Raw genomic sequence first — 18867 nt, forward strand, 5'->3', positions numbered from 1 at the left:
CCATGTCTCAGCTGGGAAATTCCTCCTCTGAGGACGACCTGGAGGCCTTGGCATTACACTAGACCTTGGATCAGGCTCAATCTGGGGTCAAAGAGTCAGGATCCTTATCTGAGGCCTTGGAGTTAGGCCTCTGACACTGAGGCAGAACAAGTCCCAAACCTGAGGGAGAGATGACACCTCGACTACCAGAAAGAAACCCACCCCATTCAGAGAAGTGCTCAACTGCAGGCAAGGAAACTTCCAGAGTAAAAGTCTCCTAGGGAGTAAAAACGTTTGGATGACGACAGCTGAGGTCAGTGTATGGTTTCCAGCAGCTCCAGCTCAAAAAACCCAGTGCAAGGCTGGAAGTGCTGTCTTACTAGTGCTATGCTTTGCCTGCTATCCTGATCCCCTCCCTATTCTGAACCTGACCACAGGTTGCCTTTGACTTGTTTGCACATGGACCAATTGTAATATGACCTTGGGCTGCCCTCACCTTGCCTGGCCCATCGTTTCAGGCTCTGCATTGGAGCCCAACCTTGGACCAGTCCTGGATACCGCTTCTGCATTTGTCCACATTGGTATTGCCACTGCCCTTGAACTTACCTTATTCCACACAAAAAAATGCTCCAATAAAAAGAAAATGCAGCATACGGAAAATCGGACTTCAGTAATGTTATGGGGATGGTGGTGTTATTCTTTTGCTTAGAGTGGTTAATCAGTATTGATATGCTATAATATTGGCCTCTTTGCGCTGTCTGGTCTTGCTGAAAAGCTCAGAGGCTGAGAGCCTATTCAAGAGGGCTGATCTCCTGAATCTCTCATCAGTGAAATTAATGTTTGATTGAGAAGGGCAGAGACGTCCCGCTGGGTTTTCAGCTCAAGGAATCTTTGAGTGCAAATTGAATGCAGCGTCTTCTCACCTTAATGCAGTCACCAGAACAGCTTTGATTTGGCTATGCTTATTTAACAGTTTAAAAACAAGGGCTTGTTCTGCATATGAAATCACATGCAAAGCGTTACCCTTTCCAGACAGCAGAAAACAGATTGTAGTCTCTGTGGAAGTTCAGAGAGTTGATATAGTCTGTTGAGTCATGAAGTCTGGAAGCTGCTGGTAATCCGTCTAGTGTGAGAAGTTGTTCAAAAGGACAGGTACGAGTTCTTCAGTAGTACAATATTTGAGCAGTGAGAAGTTTCAAGAGTTCCAGCTCATACCTTGAGTTTGGTTTCCTTGGAAGCTTATGACAATTCTATGATAAGAGATTAACTTACACATATAGCTAGGCTGAACATAAAATGGAAGATTCAATGTATTAACACTCCAACATTTCCTGCTCCTCACATTAGGTTTCTAGGGGCACCACCAAAGCCATAACCTTGGATTCACTCATGGGAAGTGAGTCAGGCCTCTGTTTCTTTCCCTTCCAGTTTCCAGACTGTTTCTTTTGTTCTCTTTCATGCAGAGACCTGAATGACATCACTTCCAGCCAGGGGATGTGAGGGAGCAGGGAGAATGACATGTCTCCAGAAGTGTCTACAGCTGTTTAGTTTCTATGGTAAAACTGTGCCCCAAGATTACATAACAAACCAGATACTTACATTGACAAAGAAACTGGTTTTTCCATATATTTTTTGCAGTTTATCTATTTGTTGATTTTTTTTTTGCAATTCCTGTCTTTGGAAAACTCTGTACAAATAATTTAAGTACATAAATATTCTTCTTCCTGCCTGAAGGTCTAAACCCTGGCATTTTAAAACAGGCTAGCTGAGTCCTGGCTCACATTATTCCAAACACTAGGGATTTGATACCCAGCATGGGCACTTATAGTCATTTTGATCTATGGTGGTCCTGTGGCTTCATTTACAGAGGATGGTATTATGAAGGTGTCTTCTACTTGAGGTTTGACCAGTCCAAGTTTGGCTAAAAGATAAGGACATCAAAAGGGAGATGTAAAGCCTTGAAGGTGACCATCAGCATTTAGCAACACATGGTCAGCAGTCTGAGCCTGGCATCTTCCCTACTATGGTGAGATATATTTTATTTCAATTTAAATTATAGCAATGATTTTAAATTTGCGTCTGTTGATGTAGATCACCACATGCAAATTTATACAAACCGGTGTTCTCTTGTGTGATGTGAACTCTCTTTTTCTTTTTTGGGCAATGCATATCTGACCACACAGAGACCCCCTTCAGAGAAGAAGTCTTCCTTACCCCCTGCCTCTTCCAGTGTCTGCGTGCGGACTCAGGGCTCATGCACACTTCATCCCATGATTTCTTCCATTTGGCACCTGGCTGACATTTGTTCCGATTCAGCAGTGAACAGAGGGTTTTCCTGGGGACAGCAGCAGGACAAGAAGTCATGGACCAAACAGACGTGTGGATGAGCCCTTAGATAGCTAGGATTGTTTCAGATTGGGGGAAGACAGCACATCTCCCATGACTCAAATGCTCAGAAATACATGTGCCGGTCTGAATAACTCTCATTTTATCTTTCCTGTCATGGCTGACAGGCTAGGCCTCGGCACTACCTGTCTCATAAAATAATCCCTACTGTCTCACCACAATCGTTTCATGTAGGAGAGGCGTTTCATAGCAATGTCTCCCGTTGTGTTCCCCTCCGCTCATCAGCAGCAATCAGCAGTCACTGAAGCAGAAGGGTAGTGTTTCTAAAAGCTAAACTCTGAGCTTCAGAAATAAAATGTAGCATGGATGGAAAAGTGTTCACATTTTGACTTCCTTCCAGAGCCAGTGAGTTCTGGTTGGCTGCTGTTGGAGACAGACTGACTAGTGGCCTACTCAGATGAATGTTGGCCTGATAGAACATGGTTTTTATCTTTTTATCTCCCACAATCATAGAGTTGGAAGGGCCCATGAGGATCATCTAGTCCAATTCCTGCAATACAGGAATATGTAGTTGTTCTTTACAGGGATCAAACCTGCAATCTTGGCTTTGTCAGCTCCACACTCTAACCAACTAAGCTATCCAGCTATCCATCTAAAGGACAGAACAAAGTATCAGTGGGGTTGTGGACCCATATGTGAAAGTGTTACATATCACTTGGGAAGACAGGCAGACTAATACCCGTGTACTGGAAGAAGCAAAGATCACCAGTGTCGAAGCAATGATTCTTCTACATCAGCTTCATTGGACTGGTCACGTTGTTCGGATGCCTGATTATCTTCTCCCAAAGCAACTACTCTATTCCGAACTTTAAAATGGAAAGCGTAATGCTGGTGGTCAACAAAAGAGGTTTAAAGACTCTCTCAAGGCAAATCTTTTAAAAATGTAGTATAAACACCGACAACTGGGAAACATTGGTCTCCAATTGGAGAACAGCCTTTACCAAAAGGTGTCATGGATTTTGAAGACGCTCAAACTCAGGACGCGAGGGAAACGTGCTAAGAGGAAGGCATGTTTGGCAAACCCTCACCATGATCAACTCCCGCCCAGAAACCTATGTCCCCGCTGTGGAAGGACATGTGGATCCAGAATTGGCCTCCACAGTCACTTATGGGCTCACTATTAAGACTGTGTTCACGGAAGACAATCTTACTCGGCTGTGAGTGATGTGAAAGAGCTGCATGTGAAATGGCCTGCAAAGGATATTGGTGCTACAGAGAGGAAGATTAAAGTCAGTGAGCAGATGAATGGGGTACTAGGGCCGTAGCTCACTGGTGGAGAGTCTTCATAGCATGCAGAATGTCCCAGGTTCAATTCCTGATATTTCCAGGTAGGGCTGTCTGAAATCCTGTCTGAAATCTTAAGAGAGCTGCCTCCAATCTGTGTAGACAATACTGATCTGGATGGACTCAGAATATGACAGCTTTCTATGTTCACGTAGGTGGAATTTACACATATTCTGAAAATGGTTTTTTTAAAAAAGCGTTTTTAAAAGTTCATTGAATTTTCCATAAGGCTCACTATCGCCATCTTGTGTCACATTGTATATTGAACTTTAAACACACTTAAAATGTTTTATCTGCAGGTGCATAGCTGAGTCCATACATATATCTGACAAAAAGACTCAAAGTAAAATTATTTTGGGTTCATCCCCTTCTTTAAAAGTGTGAGAACTGCTTTTTAAAACAAGATTTGCATGTGTGCAGGCAACTTTTGACAGGTAAACCAGCAGAAGCATAGATTCCCATAGCAATGTCCCACGTCTGAACATTTTTCTTTGTTTGGTTTGTTGATTGTTGTGTTTTTGTTTTGCCTTTCTTTTTCTTCTTTGGAAACCAAGCAGCTTCATTTCTTCTCCCCCCCCCACCACAGAAGTAAAATGTAGACAGATTTCTTTGTTAAAGAAAACTGTGGCCTTCCTTTAAATTCAAAGTGTGTGAAGAGAGTGCTGCAGTTTCTGAGTGCCGAAGGGAAGCACTGTATATTCTCACTCATTTATTGCTTTGCTTATTTCTGCTTTGAAATTCTGCTATAAATTCACTAGCTGAACTTGGGACTAGACGGTTATTGCTGTGCCTCATTGTTTTCTCATCTGTAAAATGGGAGCAATGTCCTCTGGAAGGTATTGTGTGTGTATTTCACTTGCTGTGTCTGCTACTTGCTATGCTGCTTTTGCCATTTGGTGCTATTTGCTTCCAAATGAGAGCTCCCACTTTCTCAACTTTGGGTACATTTGAATGCAGATTGTGTTGGCTTCTCCATTCTTTATCAAGCCATGCTGTTGGCTTTCCATGCTGTATCTTAGCCTCACCCATCCATGTACCGGAATGTGCTTATTCTCATCAGTGAATTGCGGAGAGTGTGGTTGACTACACACATTTCATTATAGAATTAATGAAGACTGAGAGTGGTATTCAACTATATTATTGTGCTAGCAAAGAATTAGCCCTAGCAATATGGAATTTCACACCTTTCCTCTCCTTGCAAGCTGCATAGACCAGGGGTCAGCAAACTTTTTCAGCAGGGGGCCAGTCCACTGTCCCTCAGACCTTGTGGGGGGCCAGACTATTTTTTTGGGGGGGGGACACCGAACGAATTTCTATGCCACACAAAACCCAGAGGTGCATTTTAAATAAAAGCACACATTCTACTCATGTAAAAACACGCTGATTCCTGGACTGTACGTGGGCCAGATTTAGAAGGCGATTGGGCCGAATCTGGCCCCTGGGCCTTAGTTTGCGTAGACACTAACCCATTTATTGTGTAAAAAAGTAGCTTTTCCAATATGGCACCATTCATGCTCACCCTCACCCGTATGCTTTCAATCTAGATTGATTCTAGATCCTACCCTCCACAAGGGTGGGTGGGGTTACTTGTTATGTATTTGTAACCCCTTGATTAGGTTACCCACACTTTTTCTTTCCTGCACATGCCCCTGGGAAGGAAGTGGTGATTGTGGTATTGGTGTACACTCACCCATAACTCATTGGGCAGGTGTGGATACAGCCCCCATAGCTGGAGTGGCCCGCTTCTTGTGCTCACAGCTGACATGAGATGGAATCAAGGAATTCCTGGGTCAGAGGTCACACCCCTAGCCAATGCACCTTACCAGCTTTTAAAAGTATGCTGTTGGCATTAAAGGGGGATTACAGGAGTATTACACAATAGGTATAATCCTATAATGAAGTTGCAGGACACTTTGGCTAACTGAACAAAACCCCAACGCAGCATGTGTGTGCATTTGTACAGTTGCCAGTAGCTGGATCTACTTATTACAGGATGTATTTCAGGATGTATATTCAGGATGTATAACCTGGCAAATAGAAGGGGAAGAAATGGAGGCAGTGAGAGATTTCACTTTCTTGGGTTCCATGATCACTGCAGATGGTGACAGCAGTCATGAAATTAGAAGACGCCTGCTTCTTGGGAGAAAAGCAATGACAAACCTAGACAGCATCTTAAAAAGCAAAGACATCACCTTGCCGACAAAGGTCCGTACAGTATAGTTAAAGCTATGGTTTTCCCAGTAGTAATGTACGGAAGTGAGAGCTGGACCATAAAGAAGGCTGATCGCCGAAGAATTGATGCTTTTGAATTATGGTGGAGGAGACTCTTGAGAGTCCCATGGACTGCAAGAAGATCAAACCTATCCATTCTTAAAGAAATCAGCCCTGAGTGCTCACTAGAAGGACATCCTGAAGTTGAAGCTCCAGTACTTTGGCCACCTCATGAGAAGAGAAGACTCCCTAGAAAAGACCCTGATGTTGGGAAAGATGAAGGGCACATGGAGAACGGGACGACAGAGGATGAGGTGGTTGGACAGTGTTCTTGAAGCTACTAACATGAGTTTGGCCAAACTGCGAGAGGCAGTGAAGGATAGGCGTGCCTGGCGTGCTCTGGTCCATGGGGTCAGGAAGAGTCGGACACGGCTGAACGACTGAACAACAACAACATATTCAGAGCATTTAAGGATTAGATCATGATAAGGTAGGAGTAACATCATCCCTCTCTGCTCATGTTCCGTTTCTATTTACTTTCTATTTGAAAGTAAAAAAAAGGAGTATTTTCTTATACCAATAGAAATGGGTTCAGTCATTTTACCTGTTTTGTATCATCAGAAAGGGGAGAGAAAATGCATAACCAAAAGAGAGGACACAATTTGTGTAAAATCTGCATATATCAATGTAATGTAATAAATTGCTATAATTTAAATAGAAATACAATGCAACCTCTTGTGTGCCTGCTTAGTCTGCTGTGCTAATGGCAAACTTCAAGGCCCCTGCTCACTCTCCGCTCTTTGGATCCTCAGTTCTTAAAACCAGACCTGGACTGGACAGTCCTTCATACAAAGGGCTCTTTCAAATAAAGCACTAGCCTTTGTAAAATGGGACAATGGCTATCCTGGTTTTGTATGTAATTTATAACTAATCATATGTACCAACAGATCTATGATTCTGTAATAATTGAATTTTCTGATTTATTATTTAATTGTAGAGTGAACAGTTGAAAGCTGCTTTTTCTGAAGGGTGACAACTAATCTCTGCAGTGCATTAAGAGACTAGGGTCTTTGTTAGGCTGTCAGCTAAGCTATTTCTATGCTCTGACTCACAAAAGGGTAGAAGCAGCACTTCACTAACAATCCCTACAAAGTAGGGAGGAAATGTAACCAATCATATTCTCAGAAATGTGGTAAAATTGAGAAACTTTGTTTTTAGGGTTGCTTTCAGCTGATCTGTTCATTGAGCGCTAATCCGGATTCGTTTGCAAAAGTGGGGAGGTTAGACAATGTTGGTGATTTATTGAGTACCGTTACTTATTCTGATTTGTTTGCTGTGAATTTCTGTTCAATGCTGTGAACCCCTCCATTGTAGGCTCAGGTTGTATATGTGTGTAAATAAACCTATATCATAAAGACACCACAGTCACTGCTGTGTCCCATTTCCAACAGGAACCCTGGGTAAGTGCCTGGAACCCCTGAAATCTCATACTGCTCAAAGATTGGGGTGGCGTGCAGCAGTATTTTACACCTGTATTATGACACATTTACTTGCTTTCTTTCTAAGCTAAAAAGCCCAAAATGTTGTTACTTTTCCCCATGGGAGAATTGCTCCAATTCCTTCATGGTTTTAGTTGCCCTTTTCTGAATGTTTTCCAGCTCTACGATATTTTTTTTAAGTGAGGTGACCAGAAACGTACATACTGCTCAAATATAATACAGAGGTAGATGACTCTGAATAACACCGATTTATAATTTCAAAAGAAACAGTAAAGTAACAGTATAATTAGAAGCATCTAAACTCCTTTGTGATGCTAATTTACCCTCTCTTAAAAAATATTATTTAATCATTTTTTCGATACAAACATCAACCGCAAAAGACACATACAACAAAAACCATAGTAACAATAATAACACAATTTGACAATTCAGATTTGAATACACTGATATACCTATGACTACACCTTTTAAACAATGTTTCCCCACCTCTCTCTCCTCCCCTCTACCTCCCACCACTATCCGCCTTATCACTTAAACATTCGTTCCAGATTTCTTCATATTTATCCATTCTTATCTTGATTTACACTATTGCTGTTGTTTTTCTAAGTGATCAATATGGCTATCTATAATTTTGCCTAAAAAGATTAACATGTCTCATTTTGTTATCAAGGGCCTACTTTAAGCTTTCCATAATGCGGGAAAAGTAATTGCGGTATTTGTGTTGCTTTCTTAAATAGGTTAGATGGCTCTAGTTAAACTCTAAAATACTGTTTCCATGAATTCCTTAACTGTCCTGCCCCATTGATATGATTTAGCCAAATGTCATTCTCTTTTGCATTTCTTTCACTGCCGATTCTACAGAATAAGTGCCTGAAATCAAAGGCTTTTCACAGAAAAATGATTGTGAGAATGCAAAACAAGTACTAAATCATGGCCTTCTCAAGTGAGGGGTTGGAGAAGAAAAATGGTTCAGGCTTGCTATAAAGGCAGCTTATAATGTCACACACATATCTTGGCAATCAGCAATGACAGAAAATGTAATTTAGAGATAGCAGATAGGTGACCTTATGACAAATAACATTTATCACATCCAGATTAGGTTGCTGGAAGGCAGACATCTGTGCTTCTGCTTTCATGGGGAAGGTGATTGGTTCATGCCCTCTTGATCTGTCTCCATAATCAGTGCCTGTTGAAATGGGATGGAGCAGAGAATTATGACTAGAGTGTAGAAGAAGATGTTGGGGAAGGGAAGGTGGAATGGGGGTTGATGGTTGGTTAGGGGGCAGAGATGAATGCACTGGAGGAGACAGTGTGGGAAGAGAAAAGAAGGGTGTTCAGACTTATTTTAGTTCTCAGACTTGCAGAGAAAGAGATGATGTGGAGCAGTGGTTAGTGTGTTGGACGAGGACCCCGTAGACCAGGGTTAAAATCCCCACTCAGCCATGAAGCTCACTGGGTGACTTTGCACCAGTTATCAGCTCTCAGCCTAACCTTCCTCACAGGGTTGTTGTGAAGTTAACTTGAGCTCCTTGGATGAAAAGTGTGGTGTAAAATGCAGCAATACGTAAATTAAATAAAATAAAAAGGAAGCATGTGCATTCTTTAAAAAACAACAACAACCAGAAGGCAAAAGGGAAATTCAAGAGCACATTTTAAAACAATGACTTTGTCCTTATGTAGTTTATACCCGTTTCTCCAACATACTGTATCAGACAGTATGCAGCATTGATAGGGGTTTCATTCTCTGTCAAACAACTGATCCAGAAGAAATGACCAGCATGGGCCATTCCTGCCACTTCCACCTGGGCACATTTATTGTCCCAAATATAGGTGAAGAAAGGGATGGGTTAATGATGTGGAAGTAGCTGCTAAGCATTCGCAGGCATAACACAGATCTCCCTCCTTTATGAGATCTGTCAAAAATGTTTGGGGGAAATAAACATTTATAGGTGGAAAAACAGAATAGAATATTTGCTAATATAACTTCCCTTAAGTTGTCTTACAAAGATGTGCCTTCCAATAAGCTTGGCATTAATGTTTTTCTGTCAGTTAATGTAGACTAATGGTTACACAAGGTTAGTGTCATATAAACAAATGACAACTTGCCTTTACTGGTGTCCTATAAAAAACTGAACATACACATCATCTCAACAGGTTGAGATGGGATGTTTGTAATTAAAGTTTCAGATTTGCAATTGGTCCTGAGTCACTCCAGATTGCATGAACCATAAATTCTCTACAAAAATAATGCACTGTTGGAGCCTACCTTTAAAAAGAAGTTGGCTCTTCACATGCACTATACAGTGAGAATTCAGAGGAAAGGGGGAAGCATTAAAAGATCCCCCAACATTTTGCACAGACTGGCTTCTTTCCCAGATGTAAAATCAGTTTAGAAATGATGATGAATGGATGTTCAAGTATACAAATGTATATTTTACATAAGTTCAAAAAAAATATGGAATAGGCAAAATGAGATATGGGAGGAAGGGCACAAGGTGCATGACACAGCCCACAAACAAAATACTACAAGCAGTGCCTGTTACTTGTAAGAAAGAAAAAGAGCTTAATTCAGGCAGGTAACAGAGCAGGCTCAGCGTCAGACACAAGGCTCGGGAGTTATCAGCAGGGCAAGAAGCTCAGAACTTGACAGAAGCAATGAAGATGTCCCAGCAAGTTTTTGTGCAGTTTGAAAGTTGAGGTGTGGCGCACTCACTCACGAGAGTCGCTCGTCTTCTAGGAATGTTGGGATTGCATGCATTTGCTCCATCAAGGTTCTGACACAGGTTCCCACTGTTCAGCTCCCCCCCCCTCTGTTTCTTTTCCTGCAGTCCAAACCCAATCTTGACAGTGCTGCTGGGCTCGTGACAAGGCCAGATGGGAGAGAGATTCACACTATAGCTGAGCGATGCACCCCAACTGTGAATTCTCTTTTTATTTTCTATTTGTCTCCACCTGTAGGATGATTCTAGAGAACGTGTTTTGGTAATCACAGATACACTTGCTCATTTTAGTTGCATGTCATCTGTGGACAACTAGCTCCAATTTCCTACCTATTCAAACATGAATTAGAACGGGGTGGTCAATGTGGTGTCTTTCAGATTTTGTTGGACTCCAGCTCCCATCAGCCCCAGCTAGCACAGCCAATGGAGAGGGATGATGGGAGTCATCATGCAGCACCTGCAGTGCACCACATTGACGGACTCTCAGTTAGTAGGATATACAGGCACCCTTAAAAAAAATGGGATCTTTCCAGTTTCACCATCCATTCCTTAATAAGGTGGCAAGATGCAAAAGTGTTCCTGCGCTCTTAATAGTTGTGTAGAAGAGAGAATTTCATGAGGTGTATCTTGTCGTCATCTCATTCCATCCCATAAAGGGATGTTAAATTGCTATTAAGCCTATATACTCTGATCTTAACAATCGGTTTTCCTCAATGAACTCTGCTATGTTTGGAAGCCTTTTGCTGTACAAGCAAAGGGGGGGGGGGGGGGGGCGGGGCTTGAAGGCACTTTAATGATTATTTTAATCAATTCCCAGCTGCAGAAGGTGATAAGGTAACTCAGCTTTGATGTTGGCAGCACGGTAAGGAGTGAATAAAAGAGAGGGCAGGTAGAGGCAAATGACGCAAAATGGCCAGGCCATTTGGGCCTGTCACTTTCCTTTCACTGGGTCTTATTCAGAGCCAGTTAATGCTGAAGTGTTCATCTTCTCTTTTTCATTTTGGAAAAGGAACACTTCAGCATTAGCTGGCTCTGAATAAGACCCTGTGAAAGGAATTAACTTTTCAGAATGGAATTGATAAAAAATGAAAGGCCAATGATTTCTCTCTGCCTACCGGATCCTGCCTTCATTTACTGCAGTTGAGAGGTGGTGGCGTGTGACACACTGCATAGGAGAGAGATTTAAGGTCAGACATCACCCTTTCATTTGCCAAGTGAGGCAGCACCAAAAGAAGATTTTATGTGCAAAACAAAGCCTCCCCTCCTGGAGACCTGTATAGTGATTTGCTGGAAGTCAGATAAACAACAAAAGGGGGTGGGGGTGGAATTTATTTGCTGTACTGGGAAACTAGTTTTTGTATAATAGACTATATTCCAAATTAATTTCATAAGCAGACAGGAGGGTCATCTAGCCCAGCCCCCTGTAATGCAATAATTTTGCCCAACAGGGTTCAAACCCACGACCCTCAGATTAAGAATCTCAGTGGGACTTTATCTAAGGCTTGCATGAGACCCACACAACCCTGCCCTAGGACTGAAGGTCCGTACACCAGCTGCCTGGGATCCTGGCCTGCACCTCCTCTCTCTCTCTCTCTCTCTCTCTCTCTCTCTCTCTCTCTCTCTCACACACACACACACACACACACCCTTCTCCCAGGGCCACAGGAGTGGAGGAGATAGTGAGCCAGGCAATAACTTCAGAGTCATTGCCAAGGTGTGCAGCTAGCTGCATGTGAGGCTACTCAGGACAGCCTGTGTGGTGCAGTGGTTAGATAGTTAGCCTAGGGCCTGGGAGTCCAAGGTTCGAATCCCCATTCAGCCATGAAGCTCACTGGGTGACTTTGGGCCAATCAATGCCTTTCATCCTCACCTACATCACAAGGTTGTTGTGGGGGTTAAATGAGGAGGGCATGAGAACCACATCTGCTATCTTGATGGGTGAGGAGGTGGGATATAAAGGCAGTTAATAAATAGGGGGGGGGGGGAGTACACATCAGAGCATCTGCTTAGATAATGACTTGGCCGAAAACAAGGAAGGGCACCCTCATTGCTGAAGCAACAGGTTTCTCCCAGCTCTGACCTGGGAAAATGTACAATCCCTGACTTATTTTCCAAGACACTGAAGCGTGGATACTAAGCCATGCCAAGCCTTTGCTCATTTCCTCACTCTGTTGCTTGATTGCTCTTTGTAAGCGCCATTAAGCCCCTTCATTTTCCCAAAAGCCATAATTGCTTTCTCCTCAGAATGGATTAAACCTCAAGCCTGTTTATTTTCTTTAATCAGACCATTCAAAATAAGACATAAATTTCAGCTCTGCAGTATTCCGTTAAGATTCGTATTTGTACTCTAATAGCCAAGGCTAGGAGAGCCCAAGGCATGTCTTAAGTCTTTCCTTTGTGCCCTGGAAAAGTTGAAATGTTATATGTGGCAGGGCAACCAGTGTCATTCCTCAGGTGCAGGTGGCCAATATCTAGAGTCAAAGCTGAACACACATACCCAAAGTGGTCGTTAGGTAGCTGCTGCAGCGCGAGGGGGGGAATCCCCCTCGTTTATTCAACACAGAAGTATAAAAGTTTTTTTTTTTTTTTAAGCAAATAGCAGTCAGGAACTGCATGATCTGCATGCAAATGCCCCTTGTGGCGAATCACTGAACTTCAAGAGGCATCCATTTCAATGTGTCTGCACTGTGTTGACTTCACCCATCTGTTTTATTCACTGAGCCTTCCTTGAGCTCTTGTATTTGGCTGTTGTTTGGTCCTGCCTCCCTGTCTGTCATTTGGTTCTGACTTGCTCTTTACTTCTGGCTTGCTTCTGGATGCTCTCTTTACAAGAGTTATGAGCTACGATTCAGATTCCTACAATTTAATAGATACCTATGAGCACTCCAAAACGGAATTGAGCAGGGGATACCCAATGTGAAACATCCCCAAATATTGCCCCTCACATGAGGCTTGTTTTAGTTTCAGCATTTATGATAACCTGGGTAGGCATGAAGCTATAGCTTCAACTTGACATGTTTATAATCCCCAAATGTTATGAGGAAAATCAGTGCAAGCTCTAAGGATGGACAAACCTGAGAATTTCAGATTCTCTCTGTTTCTCATTTTTCCTCATTAATTTGCATTTTAAAAGTCAGCATTTTAGAGTAAATTTCTCCTAAACATTTTGATCTGGATTTTTTCCACACACTCACACCCACACTATGCAAAGCAATTTGCCCTAATATAATTTATTTTTTGTAAGCTGTTGTCAAAAATAAATGCCTTTTATGCACACTTAATAGATTCCGTCATTTCTGTACAGGGGAAACTAAGATGACAACTATATTTTGAAAGGCATTGCAGTGAATGGGACTAACACACTGATCCAAAACCTGTTTACTTTGAAGTAAGATCATGGAAATGAGTAGGATTTCTACATCAATAACTGGAATGCTACACTGCTGCTCATAGGATGCGAATATATAAAATCTGAATGAATAATAAATAACTAGATGGGATGCTCATAGTTTCACTGTTCATTTTGAATGAAAGAGACTTTCTTAATCCTGCTGATTTAGGACTAAAAACATTTAGTTTTCTTGATCCTTTGTTACTGTTTAAGAAGAGTTATACACAAGAAGAGTTATACAAAGCAACATGCTTTCCATGTTAATGCTTTTTACAAAACTTTGTACTGCAATAACAGAAACACTTGTAGCTACAGTTGTACCTCTGGTTGCAAACATGATCCGTTCCGGGGTGCCATTTGCACCCCAAAAAGTCCACAACCAGAGCGGCGCTTTTGCGCATGCGCAAAGCGCGCTAAAACACTTTTGCACGTGCGGCGAAACCCGGAAGTAAACACTTCTGGGTTTGCCACGTTCTTAACCTGAATAAACGCAACATGAAGCGTTTGCAAGAAGAGGTATGACTGTACTTTTCTTCCCCAAACTTTATTATATGCATTGAGCTAAAATATTGACATTCTTGGGGATTCTGTTTGTCCTCACTAATGCTTTCTAAAGACAACAGATTGTGACAGGTGAAAAACAAGCACCTCATTTTTACCTGTTAAGCTGATTCCATTTTAGAAATAGCAAAGCCTGTTATCAGTGCTATTTCATTTATCAGACGTTTATCTTCTGCATCGTTTCTGTGAAACTTTGATTACACTTTCATGGTGCTACAAAGAAAAGACCGAGATATATTCCTTAAAAAAAACAACCAACCCTTTATTATATGTAAGAATGAGATAATTTCTGAAGACATTAGAAAAGGAAATTGCTGAAGTTTATTCAAGGAAATTAGGATTTTGGAACTAATTATATTGTTGCATGCCACCTGATCTCCAAGTGGTGTGAAATCCCAGGGGGTTCCAGGTGGTTAACCAGGGTTTGTGTTTCCCTTTGGGAATGAGGCATGAGAGACTGTGGTGCCCTTATGATATATGGTTTATTTACACAAATATACATCTTGAGCCTATGATGGAAGGGTTCACAGCATCAACACCCCACTGTTTTCTTTGGTTTGGATTAGAATCCAAAGGAGAGGGGAGGAGGACACAGAAATGGGGTGGGGGTGGGGAGGCTGGAGAAATGGTTGATCTATGCCGCACTTGAAACTGGGATGTGAAATAATCCAATTTCAGTTTAAACAGTTCAGAATAAGCCAAGTTATTTCCAAGTTTTGTGGAGTGGGTGGGAGTACCATTGAGCTGCATTGTTAAATTCTAAAATATCTCAGTCACTTTGATAGATCATTGAATTGAAGACTAGTGAACAATGCTCATTATTAACCTTCCCAACTGGGATTATAACATCATTGCTGTTCTACTATATGCCTATATACAGACAAACCCCACATGAGTTCATCTGGATCAAAGTGTGCAAATATGTGTTGACAGAAAAAAATGCAATAAGTACCCCCCCCCTCATTCAAAAGGAACTACTTAATATAGTGCTGTTCCTAGACTGCTCACTGCTCAGTGAAGTTAAGCATGTGTAGCAACATATTAATCTGCTGGAACTATGTTAATTCACATTGAAAATTTCTCAAAGACAATTCAATGTACTGGTTCACCATCTGTTCCTTGACATAGATGGCTATTACTTGATCTGATAGTGAACTGAGATAGTGAGAGATTGTGCCAAAAAGGTGTCACTGAGAAATGAGAGGGAGGGTTCAGCTTGGGTAGGGAAAGTTCAAGGTTTGCACCAGCACAGTAACATTAGGAAAACTAATAGGGCACCCCACCATATATACCATTTAGGACGGGACATAATCCAAATCACAAAATGCCACGTGTCAGTTAAAAGAGAGAAACAGAAAAGTAAGGAAAGGGAATGAAATGAAATGGGGGTAATGTGGAGAAGAGGATGGCTGGCAAGACGGCACTCTGAACAGGTCTAAAGTCTATCCCACCAAACAATGGGAATTCTCATTCAGGTAGAAAATACAACCCCAATATCATTTGTGTGATTTCTCCCTTCCCTCAGAGATTGGATGAAAGTTAAATGATGGTTTAGCAAATATATTATTTCAATAAAGGTGCTGCTATATTTGCTTTTACCTGTGAGGCAGTAAATGAGGATCTTTAAATAATAGCACACACTAAAAAAAAAAAAAACCCATGTACCGCTGTGGTCGTTATTCCATTAATACTGTTGTATGCCTGCAGGAGATACCGAAATGACACACAATTTAGCCAAAACACCATGTCATATTCCACCGACACATTGTGCTTTCAAGCAGATTATCAAAGTGACATTTGTGTCCCCGGTTTCTTTCCACATGCATAGGTCAACTTGTTGAATGCAATTAGTTTGGTCTGCGAGTCAAAGGAACACCGACTACTCTCGATTAGAAAACAGAACGCCCCCCAGATGCCATTAGGCATTGCATGGCTGAAAAGTTCACTGTATCATGCTTAACACAGAACAGATAGATTGTCACCATTTACTGTACTGTACACCTGCTATGGGATTTGGGCAAGCTAAATATCTGACCTTGTATCCCACACTGCCATTTAACTTCATATTATACCTCCTGTTGTTTAATTCTGGCTGTTTTTATTCATAGACTTCTATTAGAGGAAATTATTTTTCCTATTATAGTTCTTTTAGATTTCAAGGTGAAAATGTGTCATGCGGTAGGGAGTTCAGATAAGCAACACTGCAAAAACAATTCTTCCATCAATTGGGATTTGCTACTGATTTCAATGGGAGGCTGTTACACTCACCCCAACTTCCCTGAGTGGTGAAGCAGGGGTATGTGCAACACTCTCCTGGGTACAGGCAGTGCCTTTTGGAAGGAGGCACTGGACACTTATTATATTGTGTGATGTTTTATTTACAAATATACAGGTGTTTTTTTGTATTATTTTCAAATATACAGGTTTGTATTTGTCACATTGTAATACATGTCACAGCCCAAGTGACAGCCAAATCCACTACCACATTTTAGACTTCCAGCCAGAAGGAGACCCACAAAAGGTAAGCTCCCCTGATTCTCACTGTCTCCTGGTTTACACAAGAAGAAGAAGAAGAAGAAGAAGAAGAAGAAGAAGAAGAAGAGAAGAAGAAGAAGAAGAAGAAGAAGAAGAAGAAGAGTTTGGATTGATATCCCGCTTTATCACTACCTGAAGGAGTCTCAAAGCGGCTAACATTCTCCTTTCCCTTCCTCCCCCACAACAAACACTCTGTGAGGTGAGTGGGGCTGAGAGACTTCAAGAAGTGTGACTAGCCCAAGGTCACCCAGCAGCTGCATGTGGAGGAGTGGAGACACGAACCCGGTTCACCAGATTACGAGTCTACCGCTCTTACGAGTCTACTGCTCTTAACCACTACACCACACTGGCTTTTATTAAACCATGGCTTGTGTCATTTGTGAACCCTGTCCAGAAGCCTAACTATATACTGTAAATATGTCCGGTCCCAGTGGGTATTCCTGAAGTAGAACTGGGATCTGTTAAAACTCCTGGGTCAGGCAGGAAACAGCAAGGGAAGCTGAAGAAAAAGACCTTCCAAAGGAATGTGTGAAGCAGCTGCAGCAAAGACCTCTGTTTCAGGAAGCAGGAAGCAGGAAGCCAGGAGACTGGAGGCAAAGGAGGAAAAGCAAGGAGAGATAACTGGTTCTGTTTTAGAGAGGGGGCAGGGAGAGTAACCAATTTCAGTGAGTGATTTAAGGCAGCGATTAGAACCATGGCAAATGGGAACAATCTTTGCTTCAAAAACCTGGAGTTATATACTCTCAAAAACAAAAAACTAAATTCCAAAAATGATTAGACATAGTCTTGCTTCCCTGCTGCCTCCAGTCCCATATGTAGTATGGTTCTGCACTTCAAGATGGGACACATCCCCACCCTGACAGGATTTTATTTTGTGGAGATCAATGGTGATACTCACTCTTTAGCTAGTCTCATTATGTGTTAAGTCTCTTGATTTGTGGTCGCAACTCCCTATTTCAAGGTGGCCGATTACCCAAGATATATCCCGTGCATGGGACTTGCGACATTTTTGTTGAGGTGATTTGTGCAAGTATGATGCTACTCGTCTCCCTGCCTTGCAAAGGAAAGCACAGTGAAGCCATGATTTAAAATAATAAAGGTAATACAGTGGTACCTTGGTTTACAAACACTTTGAGTTACAGACTCCGCTAACCCAGAAGTAGTAGGCCTACCTCGGGTTAAGAACTTTGCCCCAGGGTGAGAACAGAAATTGCATGGTGGCGGCACAGCAGCAGCGGGAGGCCCCATTAGCTAAAGTGGTACCTCAGGTTAAGAACTGTTTCAGGTTAAGAACGGGCCTCCGGAATGAATTAAGTTTGCTACCAGAGGTACCACTGTATTGGGGTGGCATGTCTCTCAGGCTCTTGTAGCTAACAGCCTATCCACATCTCAGAAACCACTTTTATTGTTATCTCCTCAAAGCTAGCTGGCTCTTTATCTCTGGCTGGAGGGGAAACCGATGAGTCATCTTTTCCAACCATCTCCTAGATTGTGTGGGCCATTTACCTATATTTTCCCTAGGAACATCCCCAACAGCACTATGAACTGGCTCAAGAAATAGCACAGCTGTCTGCAGTTTGTATCCAATTCTCTTCTCAAGCAAAATATTCCCATATGTGTGAAAGTAGGACAGCTGGTGTGGAGTGGACTGACTCCCTATTTTAGGAAATGCCTCCCTAACATATTCTATCCACAACATCAATAGCACAATAACTGAGTGAACTTTGGACCACACTATCAGTTGTACTCATTGATGATTGTTGGGGGGTGGGTGGAGGAGGAACGGCGAGGCAAGGTCTTCGCATCACTATAATCCCTACTTTAAAAAAACACCATTAGAATCTGGAACTTCTTTCCTAACTCACCTAAATATTTTGGTTTAAGTGTCTGGACCAGGTCCATACCACCTGTGGCCAGTGTATATTGTTTAGTAAAGGATATAACTTAATTAGAAGCACTTCATCAATATCATTTCCTCTTAATGCATTATTTTCTAAGAACCGGTTGTAGAGTTGGCTTTCCTCACAGTTCCCATTTTGTAGATTTTCTGCTTGATTCCACTACAGGTGCAACATAATGATAGTTGGCTGGAGGATGCTAAAGGAAACAAAAGTAATATAAAAGTCTTTAAAAGGCAAGTAAACTAAGGGAGGAAGCCCCAAGTTTTCAAAAGCCTTGTTTAGAAGTAGCACTTCGGGTTAATGATAAATCAGTCGGAAGATGTGGGGGGCCAATTTCCGCAATGCTTTCTGTTCCAAGAACCGGTTGTGAAGCAGGTTTT

This window comes from Lacerta agilis, chromosome 2 (assembly GCF_009819535.1).
Source record: "Lacerta agilis isolate rLacAgi1 chromosome 2, rLacAgi1.pri, whole genome shotgun sequence".
Taxonomy (NCBI): Eukaryota; Metazoa; Chordata; class Lepidosauria; order Squamata; family Lacertidae; genus Lacerta; species Lacerta agilis.